The sequence below is a fragment of the Mobula hypostoma genome, chromosome 1, assembly GCF_963921235.1.
Source record: "Mobula hypostoma chromosome 1, sMobHyp1.1, whole genome shotgun sequence".
Taxonomy (NCBI): Eukaryota; Metazoa; Chordata; class Chondrichthyes; order Myliobatiformes; family Myliobatidae; genus Mobula; species Mobula hypostoma.
The window spans coordinates 76,629,086-76,641,759 of NC_086097.1; the positions used below are offsets into that span (position 1 = coordinate 76,629,086).

At 45.4% G+C, this 12,674-nt stretch overlaps 1 long non-coding RNA gene across 1 annotated transcript; it reads left to right on the forward strand.

Annotated features, from left to right (window-relative positions):
- The first annotated feature begins 1,794 nt into the window (after nt 1-1,794).
- On the forward strand, nt 1,795-8,987 carry LOC134357739 (uncharacterized). The gene is made up of 4 exons (XR_010020725.1): nt 1,795-1,808; nt 4,580-4,775; nt 4,935-5,029; nt 8,950-8,987. It is a non-coding gene; the product is annotated as an uncharacterized LOC134357739 (long non-coding RNA).
- Nucleotides 8,988-12,674: the final 3,687 nt, after the last annotated feature.

Consider the following 12,674-nt stretch of genomic DNA (forward strand, 5'->3'; position numbering starts at 1 on the left):
TGGTGGGCCATCCTAGCTGGCAACTGTGCCTACTGCTGCCAGGCTAACCAGCTGCAGTGTCCACATAGACTAATCTAGTCTCAGAATCATGTTCAGCTGTCCACCCGAGATCTGCCCCTGAGCACTAACTCCCACAAGCTCTCACCCCAGTTCATCAGTCCCTTAAAAATTACCCATCGCAACAATCCAGTCACTTAGTCTCCAGTTGCCATTGTCCCTCAGGATCACACCTACCTTCTACATGTCCTGTTTCAAGGCCATTGGTCATGGACCACTTAACCTACAAGAGCCTGCACCTCTGAAACCTAGGATAATGGAAGGTGGTCCAGTGCACGCAATTCACCGGTTGATGGATTCATGCCATCGTAGATGGGGTGTGCAATACCTCCTCGATTGAGAAGGGTACAGCCCGAGAAGATTTCTTGGATCCATCACTCTTTGAAGAGTTCCACCAGACTCGTCCAGATTACCTGGGCGGATGGGTACCAGTTGTAAGTGGAGGGTGGGGAAGAGGGTTCCTGTCAGGCCTACACAGGCAGGCACTTCCCAGTCTCATGAAGCTAACAGGAATCACCTGCCACTCACTTTCAACTTATTACCTGCAGCCTATTTAAACCCAGCTCACACAGCAAACCAGCCGAACTCAAGCAGTTGCTCCTAGCTTTCAGTTACCTTGTTGCCTGCTGTGCTTTGTATCTGTTTTCTCTTGTTCTGTGGCCCTTTGTGGTTGTTATTCTGCAGTAAATTATTAATAATATCGTTTGTGGCTGAATCGTCTCCACTGCTCTGCTTTAGAGTCAACCATTCTCTACATTTTCTGACGTCCTGGTCCCATAAACCTTCAGTGCTGTCAGCCATTTCTTGACAACACATGAAATGAAGTGGCTTGAGACTGACCTCTGTGATGCTAAGGTTTTCAGGAGAAAACTGAGATGCATCAGCTGTTTGCTATTTTTAGCTGAACATGGTTTAGCCTTTTTCCTTAGTACTTGCATGCTGGGCTGTACCATTGTTGATTTGGCTCGTTGGGTGCAAAATAAGACCCCAAGGCCATAAGAGCAGAATGAGTTCCGCTGGTCCAAAATCCACTCTCACTTCTCTTTTACTCTTTATATATCTGAAAATCTTTTTGTATCCTCTTGTATATTACTGACTAGCTTACCTTCATTTTTCATCTTTTCTCTCCTTATGTTTTGTTTAGTTGCCTTCTATTGGTTTTCTAAAGCTTCCCAATCCTCTAACTTACCAATAATTTTTGCTATTTTTACATGCCCACTGTTTTCCTTTAAAGCTGTTTTTGGCTTCCCTTCTCAGCCACGGTTGCCTCATCCTCCCTGTTATGGGAAAGCAGATTTGTGGATTCGGTGAGTGGGACAGAAGACACTGATTGTGAGTAAGTATACTAACTATTTATTCACAAGACAAACAGTGAAGCACTCAGCCAAGCATCAAACAAGTACTTAGCTAAGCCACTAAATGTTCAAAAACCATTCAAGCTAAACTCTTTTACAGATCCTTAGCTAAACTGAGCACCCAAAGTGGCAGGACAAAACAGACACTAAACATGCACACAGTGGCAAGCACTTAACTAGAGCACACCCCCACTGTTTACTGTTTCCGCAGGACCCTCTTCTACCTGGTGCATGGTATCGGACAGGAAGAAAGAGACCGCATGGTTAATGCGCACTGGACTTGAACCCCACTGGAGCTGTGACATCATCAGCTAAGCAGAAGCCGCTGGGAGGGATTGCAATGCTCCTCACGCAAGTCAGTTCTTGCCTCCAATGGACAGGGCTTTTATTGAGCAGGTAAGTTAAGACAGTTACTATAATGTTCCACCCCTCAAAAGCTACAACACTGTGACACTCAACCCAAGGCTAGTATAACCCCTTGGATGCCTCACAATACTACACATAAAACATAACACAATAATACGCAGAATTATCAGCTCACCAGTTACTACGGTAGTCCGCCAACCTCCGAATGCCCCAAAAGACCAACCACTCCCTACTTATGGAGCTATCCCCCTATTTTCCTAATCTTGTATGGATATGATCACGCGGGTGAGTAATGTTCCCAGACAAGTTGGGGATGTAGGAGCAGCACTCTTGACCAGCACTCTCAGTACAGCTGCCACCTTTCTTCGGGAGCAGATAGACTGAGGCCATCTGATTGTGCTAGGCCACCATCCGAATTACCATCAACACTTGGATCAGCCCATCCTCCACGTGCTTGAAAACTCTGGCCATCTCATTAGCCAGTGCCGCCATCACAGAGGAAGGCATATCAGTTCCCGGGACAACCTAGATGTACCACACGGCTATCATACAGAATCTTTCTGCCCCTGTGATACGCCTCTTACTGCATGACCTTCATGGGCAGCATGCTCATTCAGGCTATTAGGGCTATTAATACTGTACCACGTACCCCAGATGGCAGCAGTCACACCATCCTGTGAAAGTCACAGGTAGGCCCGGGAGCTGCAAATCCAGTATGTATCACTTAGCATCCAGGGTGTGCCCACCTTCACAGCACCAATTGGTGTTGACACAGTTGTCCCAGGATACTGCTCCCATCCACGCTCGCTGTGTCCCACTGACTGATTGGACCTTTGCTCATCATATTGCCTGTACCAACGCCTTTTCCCCTTCCCTGTATTACTCTGCTGTTCAGGACCTTGAAATTAGATAAATTGTATGTGGGGAAGTACTGAGGGTTACTGAGGATCAAGGCATTTCCAATGGTATGGAGGGAGATTGGCTGGAATGGACTATTCTTTCCAGGCTTTCCCAAGACAGAATGCCAAAATATGATAAGCTGGACAAGTTCTTCCAGCGGTCCTGTTCTTTGTTATTAAAGGGGATTGGTGTCAGTTGCAACCCTTCTTTAACACGTGATGGCCCCTCATGCAGCCCAAACAGTCTGAAGCTTTGATGTGGTTCGCATACTCATATGCCATCCGCAGGAATGTATTGTTGGATCACACTCTCACACACTGTCACACAAACTTATGTGTGGCCACATGTTGTGCAACATTTTTCAAACTCACTATTCACACTTCACTATGAGACAGGGCAAATGACCTCCCTGCAGGGGTTGGGTAGGAAGGCACGACTCAACACCCAACCCCTGCTGCCACTGAAGGTCAGACAGTGTCTTTTGTACAGGCTCCAGCGAGGGCTATCAGAGGAATCCTGCCAAGGGCTTGGGGAATGACCTTCTTGTCTTAACGGCCTCCTGAACACTCTGCCCTGGCTGTACTCTGACCACATAATATAGAGGGTGGGAGTGCCCCAGCCCCGAGCACTGCTAAGAACACCTTACAGATCATGCGGGATCCCCAGCTCCCTGTTTGCTTAGCCAGCTTCTGAACATGGCTACACGTACCTTTTCCCAAATACTCCCACCCTTCCAGCAACTGAATGACTGCAACTGGGGCAGCACTGCAGCCTAGTCGCTAGCAGCATGCTTGACAGTACCAGCAACTCGGGTTCAATTCCAGCCGCTGTCTCCAAGGAGTTTGTACCTTCTCCCCATGACTGTGTGGGTTTCCTCTGGGTGCTCCAGTTTCCTTCCACGGTACAAAGATATACTGGTTGGTAGGTTAATTGGTCATTGTAAGTTACTGTGTGATTAGGCTAGAATTAAATTGGGGGTTGTTTGGCGGTGAAGCTGAAAGCCGAGAAGGGCTTAATCCATGCTGTATTTCAATAAATAAATTTTTTAAAATTCTGGTAACTCTGATTGCCAGTTCTATTAAAGGCAGCACCACCCCTTTCAAGTGGTGAACCACTGTCATAACCAAATGCCCTACCACTGCAGGGGTCAGTTCAGAATCCTCTGGTGGGCTATCACTATCACTGTATAAATCTGTAATTAGAGCACACTGGTGAGGAGCTCTGGTCCTTTCCTCTACTGTGCTCCACTCCGCCTGGGGCTTCAAATCCCACTCAAGGAGGGAAGGGTACCTGACCTTGACCACTGCTGCCCTCCGATCCCTTAAGGATTTATTACTCTCACGGGAAGTGAGCAGCATTGTCAAAGTGTTATTGACCACGTGTTGGGACATTAGCTGCCCCCTAAGGTATCCATCTCTCAATTAGATACTCACTCCAGCATGCACCCCACCCCACTATATCCTCAACAACCATGTGGCCAAAAGCTTTTCTGTCTTCTTCATCTGTACCTATCTCGCAATCTTGGTGGAGAACTCCCTGATTTCTGTTGTCACGGAGGGGCCTACTGCACTACTTCTCCCCCCCCCCCGCACGTTCTTGTCTTCCTGTCCAATGAAAGTCCAAGAAACACTGTCCAAAGCCCTTTATGCTGGGTATGGAACTGCGTGATCACTGGTCTGGCCTGTACTGTCTTGGCTCCACAAGGGGAAAGGGAGAACATCGTGAGGTAGAATATCCCCATCACCATCCCTTCAGATATCCCAATCCCCCATTCACATGTTGGAATCATCTCCCCGCGGCATCAAGGTTCAAACTTTAAAGGGACCTGGTTGACATTGGTCAACCTTGAATTGCTGCACCTTCACTAGCCAACAGGCTATCTGTGTACCATTGTCTTCTAGGTTTTTGGCCAGACTGTGTGCCAAACAGACAGCTTCTCCCGTTGTACAGTGCTGGCGCAGCTCCTCCACCTTGTTGTTGAGACTTACTAGCTCCTGCTCTCTCTCTACGATCTTCTCATGCTGGTACATTATGATGGCTGCCAGCAGTCAGAAAACATCCCTCTAGTTCCCCTTTTACTTGGGGAACCATGTCTTAGTAAGTATGAGCATGGTGTGATGTCCAATTTTTCACCCCGTGGGAGTCCGACTTGTCTGACCAGTTTACGGACTCCCAAGTCCTGCTCTGTTGTTGGTGCACCCCAGGTCTCAGCACTCCTCATACAGTGGGTTCTCTCTCTCATTTTTCCTTCTAAAGATACTCATCGTCTGTACAAACAGAATCCTGCTGACCACAACAAATGCCAAGGGAAAACATTTGCAGATTTGATGCATGGAACAGAAGACACTGCAGTAAGCATGTTAACTATTTATTTACAAGACAAACAGTGAAACACTCAACCAAATATCAAAGTCAAAAAAGTACTTATCCAAGTCCCTTATGTTACAAGACTATGATACTGGACCTTCATAGAACACAGAACATAGAATAGTACAGCACAGTACAGGCCCTTCAGCCCACAATGTTGTGCCGACTCTTAAACCCTGCCTCCTATATAACCCCCCCCCACCTTAAATTCCTCCATATACCTGTCTAGTAGTCTCTTAAATTTCACTGGTGTATCTGCCTCCACCACTGACTCAGGCAGTGCATTCCACGCACCAACCACTCTCTGAGTAAAAAAACCTTCCTCTAATATCCCCCTTGAACTTCCCACCCCTTACCTTAAAGCCATGTCCTCTTGTATTGAGCAGTGGTGCCCTGGGGAAGAGGCGCTGGCTGTCCACTCTATCTATTCCTCTTAATATCTTGTCTACCTCTATCATGTCTCCTCTCACTTCCTTCTCTTCAAAGAGTAAAGCCCGAGCTCCCGTAATCTCTGATTATAATGCATATTCTCTAAACTAGGTAGCATCATGGTAAATCTCCTCTGTACCCTTTCCAGTGCTTCCACACCCTTCCTATAGTGAGATGACCAGAACTGGACACAGTACTCCAAATGTGGCCTGACCAGAGTTTTATAGAGCTACATTATTACATCGCGACTCTTAAACTCTATCCCTCGACTTATGAAAGCTAACACCCCATAAGCTTTCTTAACTACCCTATCTACCTGTGAGGTAACTTTAGGGAATCTGTGGACATGTACCCCCTGATCCCTCTGCTCCTCCACACTACCAAGTATCCTGCCATTTACTTTGTACTCTGCCTTGGAGTTTTTCCTTCCAAGGTGTACCACCTCACACTTCTCTGGGTTGAACTCCATCTGCCACTTCTCAGCCCACTTCTGCATCCTATCAATGTCTCTCTGCAATCTTTGACATTCCTCTACACTATCTACAACACCACCAACCTTTGTGTCGTCTGCAAACTTGCCAACCCACCCTTCTACCCCCACATCCAGGTCGTTAATAAAAATCACGAAAAGTAGAGGTCCCAGAACAGATCTTTGTGGGACACCACTAGTCACAATCCTCCAATCTGAATGTACTCCCTCCACCACCACCCTCTGCCTTCTGCAGGCAAACCAATTCTGAATCCACCTGGCTAAATTTCCCTGGATCCCATGCCTTCTGACTTTCTGAACAATCCTACCATGTGGAACCTTGTCAAATGCCTTACTAAAATCCATGTAGATCACATCCACTGCACTACCCTCATCTATATGCCTGGTGACCTCCTCAAAGAACTCTATCAGGCTTGTTAGACATGATCTGCCCTTCACAAAGCTATACTGACTGTCCCTGATCAGACCATGATTCTCTAAATGCCCATAAATCCTATTTCTAAGAATCTTTTCCAACAGCTTTCCCACCACAGACGTAAGGCTCACTGGTCTATAATTACCCAGACTATCCCTACTACCTTTTCTGAACAAAGGGACAACATTTGCCTCCCTCCAATCCTCTGGTACCATTCCCATAGACAACGAGGACATAAAGATTCTAGCCAGAGGCTCAGCAGTCTCTTTCCTCGCCTCGTGGAGCAGCCTGGGGAATATTCCATCAGGCCCCGGGTACTTATCTGTCCTAATGTATTTTAACAAATCTAATACCTCCTCTCCCTTAATAACAACATGCTCCAGAACATCAACCTGACTCATATTGTCCTCACCATCATCAAGTTCCCTCTCATTGGTGAATACCAATGAGAAGTATTCATTGAGGACCTCGCTCACTTCCACAGCCTCCAGGCACATCTACCCACCTTTATCTCTAATCGGTCCTACCTTCACTCCTGTCATCCTTTTGTTCTTCATATAATTGAAGAATGCTTTGGGGTTTTCCTTTACCCTACTCGCCAAGGCCTTCTCATGCCTCCTTCTTGCTCTCCTCAGCCCCTTCTTAAGCTTCTTTCTTGCTACCCTATATTCCTCAATAGACCCATCTCATCCTTGCTTCCTAAACCTCATGTATGCTGCCTTCTTCCACCTGACTAGATTCTCCACCTCACTTGTCACCCATGGTTCCTTCACCCTACCATTCTTTATCTTCCTCACTGGGACAAATTTATCCCTAACACCCTGCAAGAGATCTCTAAACATCGACCACATGTCCATAGTACATTTCCCTGCAAAAACATCATCCCAATTCACACCTGCAAGTTCTAGCCTTATAACCTCATAATTTGCCCTTCCCCAATTAAAAATTTTCCTGTCCTCTCTGATTCTATCCTTTTCCATGATAATGCTAAAGGCCAGGGGGTGGTGGTCACTGTCCCCCAGTTGCTCACCCACTGAGAGATCTGTGACCTGACCCGATTTGTTACCTAATACTAGATCTAGTATGGCATTCCCCCTAGTCGGCCTGTCAACATACTGTGACAGGAATCCATCCCGGACACACTTAACAAACTCTGCCCTGTCCAAACCCTTGGAACTAATCAGGTGCCAATCAATATTAGGGAAGTTAAAGTCACCCATGATAACAACCCTGTTATTTTTGCACCTTTCCAAAATCTGCCTTCCAATCTGCTCCTTGGTATCTCTGCTGCTACCAGGGGGCCTATAGAATACTCCCAATAGAGTAACTGCTCCCTTCCTGTTCCTGACTTCTACCCATACTGACTGAAAAGAGGATCCTGCTACATTACCCACCCTATCTGTAGCTGTAATAGTATCCCTGACCAGTAATGCCACTCCTCCTCCTCATTAACCCTTAAAGCTAAACACTGTTGCAGATCCTTGGCTGAACTGAATGCCTGAAGTGGCAAGACAAAGCAGACACTAAACATACACATACTGTAGTGGCAAATACCTAAAGTGTGCTCCTGGGTCTACAGCATTGTTTACCATTTTGACAGTACCCTCATCTACTTGGTCCACAGTGACACAAAAGGAAAAAGAGACTGCATGGTTACTGCGTGCTGGATTTAAACCACATTGCTTCCAGCAACTCCAGACATTGCTGTCCTGCTGTCATCCCTGATAGGGTACCCCTTCCAATCAACTTTGGCTAGTTCCTCTCTCATACCTCAGTAATTCACTGCTCCACTGTATTATTAATACATCTGACTTTATCTTCGTCATATCAAACTGCAGGATAATTTCCTGCATATTTAGATCACTTCTTCCTAGGGGTTCCTTTACCTTAAGCTCCCTAATGAAAACTGGTTCATTACTCAACAGCCATCCAGCATTGTGTTGATCATTCATTAACAAAACTAGGTTAGGAAACTCACTACATAACTCTTAATTAATCAAAGTTTGCACTTTAATGTCTCTGCACAAACAACAATTTAACTTTGTTGACCTCAGGTCATCAACTTAAAACATAAATTCTACTGTCTCCTCTGTACCAATACTCACCCAGACCACTTTTCCCATTGATATCACTGAAATAGAGGATCGCCCATGGCTAGATGATCAACTTTCCTCTCCCAGCCCCTGGCATGGGGTTTCTTCCTTGTGATGGTGAATCTCTGAAGCCTCTGCTTTTATATTCATCCCCTACCAGTTCACATGTTGCATTTCAGTGTTATTGGCTATAGGGTCATCTGACTGATCTATAACACCTTCTTATTAGCTCTGGTCTAAGCCAGCATCCATTTAGTGCTCCCTTCTGAAAGTGACAACTGGTAATTTATGGCTTTTTGTTTTAAATCTGTTACCAAACCAGGACCAGGTTGAATCACTCAGGGCAGACGCAGACCCAACCATTTACAAGCCTGCATGTTATATCTAACAAAAAAAACACCTCACAAATAATTTCTTATTTGAAGATGATTCCTAGTTCAGCAGATTACCTGACATATCATTGTGTCTACTTTAAAGCACTGTCTGAGCCAGACAACGCCAGTTCAGAAAAAGAAGGATGCAGAGCAGATTCGCAAGATGGCAGCCTCCATTCCTTCGACCTTCTGGCAAGAACAAAGACAATCTGTTTTGTCTGCTTCCACTGTCCTTGACCCTTTCGAGTTTGACGTTTTCAACCATATTTTAATTCCTCCATGGCCAGCAATTATCTTTCCCTTAGCGGGCTCAACTACAAGCTGCTCTAAAAAGCCTTCACGTAGGCATTCTACAAAACCTCCCTCTTGGGATCTAGACCTGATTTTCCTAATCTACCTGTATATTGAAATCCTGCTTGACTATCATAATGTTTCCCTTTTTACATGCCTTTTCTATCTCCCAGTGTAATTTGTAGCTCACACCCTGGGGACCTGTATATTAATCGCATCAGGGTCTTTTTATACTTGCAGTTTCTTAACACTATGCACAAGGATTCTACATTTTCCAGTCCTATGTCACCTCTTTCTAAGGATATGGTTTCATTTTTTACTAACAGAGCCATCTTACCCTGGGATCAAGCAGCATCTGGGGAAGTGAATAGACAGTCGACATTTCATGCTGATACACTTCTTCAGGACTGAGAAGGAAGGGAGAAGATGCCAGAATAAAAAGCCAGGGGAGGGGAAGGAAGCTGCTAGGTGAAGCCAGGTGGATTGGAAAGGTAAAGGGCTGGAGAAGAAGGAATCGGATAGGAGAGGAGAGTGGACCATCGGAGAAAGGGAAGGAGGAGGGGACCCAAAGGGATATAATAGACAGAATAGACAGGTGAGAAGAGGTAAAATGTCAGAGTTGGGAATAGAGGAAGTGTGGGGGGGGGGGTGAAATTTGTTAACTGGAAGGAGAAACCGATATTCATGTCTTCAGGTTTGAGGCAACTTAGACAGAGTATAAGGTGTTGCTCCTCCACTCTGAGGATGGCTTCATCTTGGCACAAAAAGAGGCCATGGACCAACATTTTGGAATAGGAATGGGAAATGAAATGTTTGGCAACTGGAAGTCCCACTTGTGGCGGAAGGGGTGTGGGTGTTTGATAAAGTGGTTCCTCCAGTTTATGAAAGGTCTCACCAAGGTAGAGGAGGCTGCATTAGGAGCACCAGACACAATAGACGACCCCAGCAGATTTGCAGGTGGAGTGTTGCCTCACCAGGAAGAACTGCCTGGGGCCCTGAATGGAATTGAGGGTGGAGGTCTATGGACAGGCGTAGCACTTAGGCCACTCACAAGGCTGAGTCCTGGGAGGAAGGTTAGTGTGGAGGGATGAATAGACAAAGGAATTGCAGAGGGAGCAATCACTGCAGAAAGCAGAAGTGGGGAGGGTGGTGGAGATAAAGGTATGTTTCGTGGTAAGATTCCTTTGGAAATGGCATAGGTTGCAGAGGATAATGTGATGCAGAGGCTGATGGGTTGGTAGTTAAGGACAAGAGGAACTCTCTCACTGTTAAGACAGTGAGAAGGTTGGGGGAGCACAGATGCTAGGGAATGGAGTTTATGTGGGTGGGGGCAGCATCAATAGTGCAACCCCATTCTTTATAGAAGGAGAAAATCTCTGATGTCCTGGAAAGGAAAGCTGTGCCATGGAAACATGCAGTAGAGGTGAATAAACTGAGAAAAGGGAATAGCATTTTTACAGGAGGTAGTGTGAGTAGGGGTATAGTCGAGTTAACTGTGGGAATCAGTAGGCTTATAAAAGATGTTGCTTGACAGTTTGTCTCCAGAGATGGAAACAGAGAGATTGAGAAGGGGGAGGGATGTGTCAGGGATGGACCAAAGGAAGTTAAGGGGAGGGTGGAAGTTAGAGGCAATGTTGATAAAATTGATGAGCTCAGCATGGGTGCATGAAGCAGCACTGATGCAAAGGTCAATGTAGTGGAGGAAGATTTGGGGAGTATAACCGGGGAAGGCCTTGAGCACGGACTGTTCTACGTAGCCACTGAAGAGGCAGGCATAGCTGTGGCCCATGTGAGTCCCCATGGCAACCCCTCAAGTTTGGAGAATGTTGGAGGAGCAAAGGAAAAAAAAATTGGTCAGGGTGAGGACCAATTCTACCAGATGGAGGAGGATTTTGGTGGAGGGAAATTTGTTGGTTCTTTTGTCAAGAAAGAAATGTACAGCTTTGAGTCCTTCTTGATACAGAATAGAAGTGTATAGGGACTGAACAACAGGGTGAAAATGAGGTGGTCAGGGCCAAGGAATTGAAAGTTACTGAGGAGATCGAAGGCATGAAAAATGTTGGCGATATAGGTGGGAAGGTACTAAACCAAGGGGGACAGACTGGAATCGAGATATGAGGACACGAGTTCAGTGGGGCATGAGCAGGCAGAGACGAAAGGCCTAACTGGACAATTAGGATTGTAGGAGGTAGAAGCGAGCAGTGCGGGATAAGGAAACTATGAGTTTGGTGGCAGTGGAAGGGAGGGAGTTCTCCAGAGTAGATGAGGTCAGTGATGGTGTCAAAGACATTTTTCTGATGGTCTAGAGTGGGGCCCTCTTCGAGGGGTAAGTATGAAGCGGTGTCTGAGAGTTGCTGCCTGGCCTTGGCAAAGTAGAGGTCAGTGTGCCACTTTGCAACAACACCCTTTTTGTCTGTGGGCTTGATGGTAAGGTTGTGTATTGCAGGCTGTTTTCACTGTTTAGCATGCAAGCATTCCTGTTTTGCAGTTTTGTAGTTCAAGAGAAGTGAGAGGATTGCTACATGGCTGTACTGAAGGAAAGCAATAATAATTTTGTAAGGATGGTGATAAGGATTATGCAAATGTTAGTGCATTGGGAATGGGAAGAATGTGAAGCACCCTTCAATGAAATGTAATTAGAGAATACTGACAGCTAAGGACACTTATGATTGTTGTTACTTCCACTCTTCCCCTTTGTACTAGTTCTCTTCTTTGTGGGCTCCAATTCAGTAGTAATGCTAACTCTTCAGGTGGTTGATACGACCTAATGCAAAGTTACAAAGCATGAGACAGGTAACCAAATCCAAATTCCAGCTGAGGTGGGAACATGCAAAAGAATGTGAATTTAGCTCAAGTTATTTTCGAACAAGGGGAAGTTAGCAATGCATGCACAGCCTCATTCTCTCTTTGCCTTCTGCTCTTTTCATTTGTGAGAGAGATTTATCTATTTCTTCTAGTGTAGATAGCTCCATTGACATCCTTACACAAATGAAATCTATCAAACAAGAGGTGTTGATGTAACTTTCTACAGCTCTGGTAAGAGCCAATAGCATAAATGCTAATGCCCACGGTGACTTTGTGTTTAGCCAGACAGTGTAGGACTGTTGTGCAGATGATAGTGCTGTTTCTCAGCACTATCATTCAAAGATCTGGGTTCACTTCATTCATCTAGACTCCACTTTTTTGGAAGAAGAAACACACTACATAAAAACATCCAACAATATTGAACCCAGTTGTTACAGGATGTGCCCTTACTTTTATGCAAGCTCATTCATCATTGAAATTTTATTTAAATACTAATTAGTAACTCAAATGGCTTCGGACCCTAATCTGTGCAATAGCTTCTTTGAATGTGGTTAGTACATTCTTAGACTAAAATGAGCCCTTTGAATGACGAGACCCCTGTTTTGAAACTGTTTTGAAGCCATAGTACGACCAAATTTCAATGACATAGTTCCTGTTTTGGTTGTTGATTGCCAGTTTGAAAGCAAGTAAATAATCTGCTAATAATGATTGGGACATGTTCCAGAATTACAT